Genomic DNA, 10,303 nt, shown 5'->3' on the forward strand with positions numbered 1-10,303 from the left:
TGGAAAGACTTACATGAACTGATGCTGAGTGAGAGGAGCAGAAGGAAGAGGACATTGTACACAGTAACAGCAACATTGCGTAATGATCAGTTGTGATAGACTTGGCTTTTCTCAGCAGTGCAGTGATCCAAAACAATTTCAAAGAACTCATGATAGAAAATGTTCTCTGCATCCAGAAAAAAAGAACTATGGATTCTGAATGCAGATCGAACCATACTGTTTCTACTTTTTGGCTGATTTTCCCCCCCTTCTTTTTTGAGGTTTTTCCCTTGTGCTCTGATTCTGCTTTCACAACATGACTAATGCAGAAATATGTTTAATGTGATTGTACGCATATAACCTATATAAGATTGCTTTCCATCTTGGGGAGGGGGGAGGGAAGGGAGGGAAGGAGAAAGGGAGAAAATGTTGTAACTAAAAATCTTATGAAAACAAATGCTTATTGGGCAGCTAGGTGGTGCAGTGGATAAAGCACTGTCTCTGGATTCAGGAGGACATGAGTTAAAATTCAGCCTCAGACACTTGACACTTACTAGCTGTGTGACCCTGGGCAAGTCACTTGACCCTCATTGCCCCATAAAAAAAAAAGGAAAGAAAACAAAAGTTTAAAACTATCCTTACATCTAACTGGAAAATAGTAAAATAATTTTATTTTTAAAAAAGAAATAATATTACCTATTGTACTTTTATTCATCCTGTTAAATATTTCCAGTTACATTTTAATCTGGTTTCAGACTCAGGAATGCTGCAGACCCCATGCTGCCCCCAGGCCTTGAGTTTCACACTTCTGGCCTACTGCTAGCTTTCTCCTTGGGGTCCAGCTCCTGTGACTTACCTTCCTTTTCTCATAGAGCTGAACATGTGTTTTATAAAAATTAAGTTAGTTTTCAAAAATTAAGAAAAATCAATTTTCCGTCTCTTCCATGTCACCTTTCCTTGAGAAGGAAAAAAACCAAACCAACAAACACTAAAGCCTTGTAACAAATATGCAAGGAAGGAAAAAAAAAAACCATGTTATTAAGCACCCAATGTGTGCCAGACACTGTGCTAAGCACTTTATAAATATCTCATTTGATCCTCACAACAACTCGGGGAGGCAGGAACTATTATAATCCCCAGGGGCAGCTAGGTGGCAAGGTGGATAAAGCACCACCCTGGATTCAGGAGGGCCTGAGTTCAGATTCGGCCTCAGACACTTGACACTTACTAGCTGTGTGCCTCTGGGCAAGTCACTTAACCCTCATTGCCCTGCGAAAGAAAGAAAGAAAGAAAGGAAGAAAGAAAGAAAGAAAGAAAGAAAGAAAGAAAGAAAGAAAGAAAGAAAGAAAGAAAGAAAGAAAGAAAGAAAGAAAGAAAGAAAGAAAGAAAGGAAGAAAGAAAGAAAGAAAGAAAGAAAGAAAGAAAGAAAGAAAGAAAGAAAGAAAGAAAGAAAGAAAGAAAGAAAGAAGCTAATATCCCTGTAGAAGCCCATTGGCTTTCAAAAACCTATTATAATCCCCATTTTACAATTGAGGAAGCTGAGGCAGACTGAAGTTAAGATACTTTCCCAGGGTCACAAAGCCAGTAAATGTCTGAGGCAGGATTTGAACTCAGTTCTTCTTGTCTTGAGACCTATGCCACCATACTTGGCAAAGGAAGCAGTATGGTATAATGGAAAGACCACTAGATTTGGTTCTGCTCCTGTGATCTTGGGCAAGTCTCTTAATGACTTCAGGCCTCAGCTTTCCTCATCTATAAAGTGAGGATCACACACTTTCAATAAGATGTTTCTAAGGCTCCTTTTAGCTCTTGGTCCTATGAGTATTGTGTTCTATGGAACAGCCTGAAGAAAGACATTCAGTGACTCTGCCACATTAGGAGATTTGTTTTAGGAGCTGAGGCCTTGGTTCTAGTGTCCAGTCTGCTACTAACTCATGTGACCTTATTCAAGTCATTTCCCCACTTCTGTACCTCAGTTTCCTCATCTGTCAAGTTGGGGTTGGACTAAATGATTTGTATGGTCCTCACTAGCTTTAAAAATTCCATAAAGCTATTTTTTTCACTTGTTAATGAGTCTGGGATGGATCATGTGTCTTCTCTTTCCCCTCCCTCTAGAAGTTCCATAGTTTCCTTTGCCAGTAATTAATCCCTTAAAAAGTAATTAATCCCTTAAAAAAAGGTTCTTTTTAAAGGAATCCTTCCATTTGGTCACAAGTCAATTTCAACCTGGTCTGTAAGGACAACTCAATGTGATGTGAATAAAATTCAAGGTACCAGAAGAAATTTGGCAGGACATGGTTTTTACAGGATTTTTGAATCACTGACAATTGATTTCCTGGCCCCCTCCTGAGCCTGTTCCCTAACATCCTGCTCCTTGTCTCCTGAGGATGGTGCCTGGGAGATGAAAGCAAAGAAAACCAACCAGGCCATCGGCAGCCCTCATGCAATTGATTTTTACACAAAATTTGCCTTCATGAAGGATGGAAAAATGATCCCATAAATTATGGATAACAAAAACAAATGCAAGGAAGAAAATCAATAGTCACACACTTGGTACCATAGGGAGATGGGAGAAGAAAATATGGAGCCCAATTCACCCAAATAGCCCCCTTGGGAGTCAGGTTACAGCACTTACTATTGGAGAAAGTCTCATTGGTGCTACATCTTGCTCCATGAGCCAAGACTACAGACACCATAAGAACCGGCAAATGACCCAAAAATCCCATGAGAAAGGATCATTGATCAAGGGCAGGAAGAGCCTTCAGAGACATCCAAGCCCCTCATTTTACATATGAGGAAACTGAGACTTAAAAAGGTAATTTTCATAGAGTCATGAAGATTACAGATTTAGAGGGAGAACTTGAACCTCTGGTTCCAGAGCCAATGTTTTTTCTATCTTACTATGCTGTCTTAGGAGTTCAAATTCAGTCTCAGACACTTCCTAGCTGTGTGACTTAAGTCACTTAACTTTTGCCTGCCTCAGTTTCCTCAACTATAAAATGGGGATAATAAAAACACCAACGGTTGTGGTGAGAATCAAATGTGATTTTGTGGGGCCACAGGGCAATGAGGGTTAAGTGACTTGCCCAGGGTCACACAGCTAGTTAAGTGTCAAGTGTCTGAGGCTGGATTTGAACTCAGGTCCTCCTGAATCCAGGGCCAGTGTTTTATCCACTGAGCCACCTAGCTGCCCTCAAATGTGATATTTTTAAAGCACTTAGCACCCTGTGTGGTACATCGTAGTCACTATCAAAATGCTTATTCCCTTCCTTTCCCCCTCCCTAGTTCCATCACCAATCTGTTGTGTGTTTTTAGACAAGGTGCTTGATCTCTTTAGGGCAGGCCTATAGATCCAAAGTAAAACAGAGAACTGTGTAATGATTTAGTCAGTTGGGGTAATAGAAAGAACTAAGTAAACCAACAAGCATTAATTGGGTACCTCATGTGTACCTAGTAATGAGCAAGGTACCAAGGAATATGTAATGTTTGAGAAGTATATTTGCAAGTAAAGCACAATTTGAGTTAGTCATCAGGAGGCAATCATCAAATTGCTATAAACTTTCTGGTTAACTTTACCTATACAGACCTGCACCAATCTTTACTTTCTCCATCTGTAAAAATGTTAATAAATAATTTCCCCCATTTGTGACATAGATGTATTATAAAAATGAAAGGAATTGTATCTTTTAAAGTGTATTCAATTTTTTTTATTTGAGGACTTCATAATAAATATTTTGCTAAGCAATTTCATTTGGCCCACAAAGATTTTAGCACTAAAGGGGAAAAGATTTAATTGATCAAATAAGAAGAGACCTATGCTTTGAACCTGAACAAAGAAAGTCAGATGGGGTGAGGCTTAAAAATATTTAGATTTTGTTAATTTTAATCATTCACTGGGACCTCTGTATTCTCAGTACCTCCTTCTGGACTTGAACAAGAAGGAAATTATATTTGGGACATTTTCCATCTGACCACACTAGGACCAGAATCACAGGTATAGCTTGATTTTAGGACCTCTCTGGCCATAGGGAGGTTGTGGTGAACACAAAATTCAGATGCAAGTTGTGACCTTTCCAGACAATGGGTAAAGGAGTATTATTATTTGACATACTATTTGGCAAGCAAGGTATGGCTACTATTAGTGAGGGAGGAAAAAAGGGGGAGGGCAAAGCTGAACCTGAGACTGTATTATAGGAGAGAGAGGAAATGTATCAGATAATAGATAATAGAAGGTCAGAATTGGATAGATCTTGGGGTCCATCTACAGTGGGATTCATGAACTTGTTTTAAAAATGTGTTTGTAACTATCTCAATATAATTGGTTTCCTCTGTAATCCTATTTTAAAATGCATTTTAATTTTTTTTTTTTTTTAGTGAGGCAATTGGGATTAAGTGACTTGCCCAGGGTCACACAGCTATCCACTGCGCCACCTAGAGCACCGGCCCTGGAGTCAGGAGGACCTGGGTTCAAATCCGGCCTCAGACACTTAACACTTACTAGCTGTGTGACCCTGGGCAAGTCACTTAACCCCAATTGCCTCACTAAAAAAAAAAAAAAGATTATTATGAGAAGAGGTCCATAGACTTCACCAGGACACAAAAAAGATAGAAATCCTCTGAACCCTGCTACATACATCTCCAACAGAAACATAGAATATCGTCATAGATATAGGAGACAGAATCCAAATTGTATTTATGTTGCCTAGGATATATTTAAAAATTGTTGAGATAAGGTTATTTATATATCGCTTAATTTTTTTCTAGGTATTTTTACATATTATTTCACTTTTGCTGGGACTATCATCATCACCAAAAAATGTTAGCAGCAGGAGATAGGTAATAGCAGTAATGACTTGTTCCTGTAGCAACTTGAGGTTTATAAAGCACTCTCTTCACAACAATCTGGTGAAATAAGTATTGAAAATATTATTATCTCTATTTTACAAGTAAGGATACTGAGTCTGAGAGGGGGTTAAATGACTTGATCACAGGGCTAGTAAGTATGGGAGCCAGAATTTGAACCTGGTTCTTTTCTGACTCCAAGGTTAGTAGTGCTAGATTAGAACTAGTAACATACTGTGTGTATGTACACACATATACATACATGTATGTATATATAACTATATAACATACATTACCGTGTGTAATGCATGTATGAGTGTACATGCATGTATTTGTGTGCACACGTTCATATATGATGTCCTATATATAAATGGGCATATATGTACTTATGTGTGTATACATACACATGTATATACTATAAGACCTGGAAGATAATATTCTTTCTGTTTTATTGATGGGAAAATCCAAAGCAGAATAAGTCAGTAATATTACCAGAATTGTAAAGTAAATTAGAGGAAAGAATTCCGAGTACAGTTTAGGTTTTCTTTCTCCTAGTAAAGAGCTGGCTCCCTCTTTCAGGCCATAGGGCCTAGAATTTAAACATGTCGCTGCTAGTAAGTTTAGGGTGGTAGTCTCTTAATTATTGTGTCCATGAAGTGTGGGAAAGATGGAGACTAAGAAACCACAGGAGAAGCAGGAAGAGGACAGGCTAACCATAGTTTAGGACAGACAGAGGAAGATATTACAATGGAATACAAATCAGTATTAAGAGAAAGATCAAAGAACACATGAAGTGAAATGTAGATTCAAGTATCTAGAAGGAGGAGAGGTGTCAATTAGAAAGGGGACAAATAGTTTTGTAACTAATGAATACTACTTTCTATACCAGTCAGATCCCTGGTGCTCCCCTTGATCATGACACAGAAAGATGAGAAAGAACAGTATCAGCAAAAATTCTGGGATGTAAATTATATATATATCTATATTAACATTAAAAAAATTATTTTAGACTTTATTTTTTTTTAGTGAGGCAATTAGGGTTAAGTGACTTGCCCAGGGTCACACAGCTAGTAAGTGTTATGTGTCTGAGGCCGGATTTTAACTCAGGTAGTCCTGACTCCAGGGCCAGTGCTCTATCCACTGCGCCACCTAGCCACCCCTTATTTTAGACTTTTATTTTCCAAATTACATGTAAAAGCAATTTTTGACATCTATTTTTTTAAACTTTGTGTTCCAACTTCTCTTCCTCCCTCCCCTCCCACCTAAATAATATTTTTGAATGAGAAAAAGGTGATTTTGATGAAGAAATTATGGAATTCTGAAACTGTGACTACCTAGTGTGTCCCCAAAACATAGGTGTTAGTTTCTCCTGGTCCAAAGTAGGAGCGGTAGTAGCTGTTAAAGTTAAAGGGGCCGGTTGTTTCCTCTCTATTCTACCCCTCTGCCCTTAAGAGACCCTTGAGGTTGTGAGTTTAAAGGAGTTCCAGTGCTTCATAACCTGAAGATCAATTATTGATGGAAACATGATACACACAGGGAAATGGGGAAACTATGGAGCCCTTTTGCAATTTCTGAATGAATTCCTTTGAGGATGACCTTAGACTAGTACTGGGATATCCCTAAACCCTAATTTTTTGGTTACTTACATTGCATGTGGTGTACAGGATCCTGTTTTCCTTTTTTCTTTCTTTCTTTCTTTTTTTTGTTATCCTTTCTCTTTTGAAAAACTTTAAAAGTTCCAAGTTTAAACATTTACATGATCCCTTTTCTGGAAGCTTACTAACAAAAATTAAACTAAAAGAGAGATTGTCACCTCAGAACAAAAATCTTCAGTGAAAACCTAACATGTAGAGGAACCAGAGCTGGAACTAGGACTGGACAAACAAGGCTTTGTCCTAGTTGTTGATATTCATTTATTCATTTTCCCAAGACTATAGTCCTATTTCCCTTTTTTTAAAAAAAAAGTCATTTGTTTCAGCTCACTAGAATTTATTTTCTATCCCTCTCTCCTACCTCCTTTGCTGTTAGAAAAAAAAAAAGAAGAGAAAAACAAAACACTTGTAACAAATCAGTCAAGCAAAACAAATTGTCATGTTGCCCTTGTTCTAAACTATATGTCTCGGTACTCTCTGGCAGGATGTGGGTATCATGCATCGTCAGGCCTTTGGAATCATGGTTGATCACTCCATTGGTCAGAGTTCCAAGTACCAAAATTGAAAGGAACTCCACTTTTTCCATCATCGGACAATTCAAGTAGTAAAAATGGATGCAAAAAAAAAAAATGGATGTAAAAGTGGCTAGCCATCATTGGAATTATTTTCATTTTAAAAAATGGGCTGGGCTTTAAAAATTCTCATGTTTACATAAATAAGCTTTTTGGAATCAAAGCCTCAGAAATTACAATAACAATTCACACCTCCATTGAAGTCATTACCTTTATAGATTTTTCATAAAAGTTTATGGCCCTATTTACCTTATCAGACTAATTTTTATGGTTGCTCAAATTAACATGATTAAGTTTGATTATTTATCTATTTTAAACATTTTTTTTAAAGTTTGGGGTTCTAAATTCTTTCCCTCCTTCCCATTCCTCCCCTACCCAAGCAATATGATATGAGTTATACATATGAAGTCATGCAAAACATATATGTGACTAAGTTTGAATAATTGCTTAAAAATATGTGTCTGGCTGGACAAAGTTTTGGGATAGAAATAATTTTAAATGGCCTTTTGTTTGTTTGTTTGTTTGTTTTTGGTAAGGAAAGGGCTGAAGAATTGAGGAAAGTTTTCTAGGCTTAGAGAAAGTGTGGTCTTTGACAAAGTATGGAATTTTGGAATTGCATCCATGACAAAAACATGCTGACCTGTATCATTCTGCTATTAACCTATCCTATTGAAATTCAAGGAGTAATAGTTTGACCAGGCATAGGATTGAATTTAGACAATTGAGAGTTTTAGTCTATATTTGAAGAAACTCTGATGGAAAACAAAAGGGCATTATTGAGTAGAGTAAGTCCACATATCAAAATATCAATGAAGCAGCTGGATTAAACACATAGAATTGCAGTGCCCTCAAGAGAAATAAGGAAGTTCGTTTAAGGGGAAGGGTTTGGGGGAAAAGATAAGTTATGGTTTAAACATGTGGGATAATAATGCTGTGAGTGGAGAGAAGGGGACAAATAGGAGAGATGTGGGGGAATACTGGATGGGATTTGGCAAAGGATCCTATGTGGGGGATTTAGGAGAAGGAGGAGTCAAAGATGACAGAAGATTCAAACTGAGGTGAGTGAGAGGATGGTAGTATGCCATTTACAATAATTGAAAGTTACAAAGGAAGATCAGGTTTAAGGAGGGAGATAAGTTTTGGACTTTTTGAGTCTGAGCTGCCTGCAAGATATCAAGGTAGAGACATCCAACAGCTAGTTGGGGGTTTGGATTTAAGTTCAGGGGAGCCATTAGGGATATAGATTAGAGAGTGGGGCACCTAGGTGGCGCAGTGGATAAAGCCCGGGCCCTGGATTCAGGAGAACCTGAGTTCAAATCTGGCCTCAGACACTTGATACTTACTAGCTGTGTGACCCTGGGCAAGTCACTTAACCCTCATTGCCCCGCAAAAAAAAACCAACAAAAAAAGATCCCCCCAGATGTTTATCTCTCTCTCTCTCTCTCTCTCTCTCTCTCTCTCTCTCTCTATATATATATATATATATATATATTAGAGAGTTATCTGTATAGGGAGATTACAATTGAATCCAGGGGAGTAGATGAGATCACCAAGGAAGAGAGAATAAAAAGAAAAGTAGGCCTAGGCCAGTACCTTCAGAGACACCCTCACTTAATGGGTAGGATGATGAACAGAGACTAAGAATGAGTGGTCAGGTGGGTTGGATGAGAACCAAAATATATCAGTGTCATAGAAGCCAAAGGACAAAAGAATATCCAGGAGGAGGGGATGATCAACATTATCTCTTGGCAAAAGATGAAGGTCCAACCTCCCCAAGACCAGTTGCTTAACTCAATTGTTCTTCCAGAATTAGAAGTAAGTTTTGAGCTTTTCATCTCCGTGGTGACCTGATTTGTAACTCTGAACCCATTGGTTGAGCCTGATTCCTAATGTGGATTATTATTTTATAAATTATTAAGAAGAGCAATCTCTCTCCATTTACTGAATGTCATAACAAAAGAGCTAGGAGGGAAACCAAGACATTGTCTACCCAAAGAGCACAGCATTTGGACAGTGTAAAGTCACTAAATTATTCAGCAGCTATTTGAAAGTATAGTGTTTTGTAATTTCGACAGCACCATCTCAGCCTGACTCCATGTAGTGCAGAATATTAAAAAGATGCTTCAGCAAGGATCTATTTCTAGAAGAAATGGGAATCAGCTAGAGGAGATGGTCAGGGAGTGGAGGGGATCTAAACAGAGAGTTGTGTTTACTTTGATTTTAAACTTTCCTAAGTCTGATAAGATAAGATCCAAATGCTTTCTAGAAAACTTTTGATTTCTTTCTCTATCTACATGTCTCAGTCTTATTACACTTATCTGTGCAAAATAAATAAAATGTACCCCACTAATTCATTGGACTATAATGGACCAGAAGGAGAGGAGAAGTATTTGTTTGTATATAGTTCTCAAATGAACTCTTTTCAAATGGAATGATCATATGAAAATCTGATTCCTTCAGTAAAACAGCCAAAAACAACATATGAAAAAAATTTTAAGTTGTTTTTAAGCCACATAATAGTTATGTCATTAGAATTCTGATTCTGACCAGTATATCACCATAGTTTGAAAAGAGCAGCTGGGGCTTTGCCATAAGTCACTAAATTTAGAGTGCCAAATCTAGATTCAGGATCTAGAAACAAAGGCTAGCATGGAGCTAAAAAGGAATAATTACTTAAAATAGGGAATTGCCAGATAGCTTCACTGAAATGAATTCCACCCTACCCTGCTTTCTCTCCAAACCCAATATGGCGTTTCCAGCAGCAATTTTAGGCTTATGTATTTATTCCAGAATTCCTCTCTCCTCACCCCTTAGACTACACTTCATAATTTACAAAAATTCCTTCTTTTGTCTATGATTCAGCTCTATCAGAACATATTAAAGATAAATGACAATCATAAATCTAGGAGGGACATGGGAAGGCATCAAGCCCATAACTCCTTACTCCATCTTTTTTTTTTTTTTTTGCGGGGCAATGGGGGTTAAGTGACTTGCCCAGGGTCACACAGCTAGTAAGTGTCAAGTGTCTGAGGCCGGTACTCCTGAATCCAGGGCCAGTGCTTTATCCACTGTGCCACCTAGCTGCCCCCTTACTCCATCTTAGAGTTGAGCAAACTGAAGTCCAAGGAGGTTAAGTATCTGAGGTCACACTGGTTGTAAGCATCACGGGCAGGATTTGAATACAGGTTCTCTGACTCAAGGGCCCATCCTCTTTCCATTGTACCTCCCAATTCATTGACTAACAAAAAGATATTTTTA

Source organism: Dromiciops gliroides, chromosome 2, assembly GCF_019393635.1.
Source record: "Dromiciops gliroides isolate mDroGli1 chromosome 2, mDroGli1.pri, whole genome shotgun sequence".
Taxonomy (NCBI): Eukaryota; Metazoa; Chordata; class Mammalia; order Microbiotheria; family Microbiotheriidae; genus Dromiciops; species Dromiciops gliroides.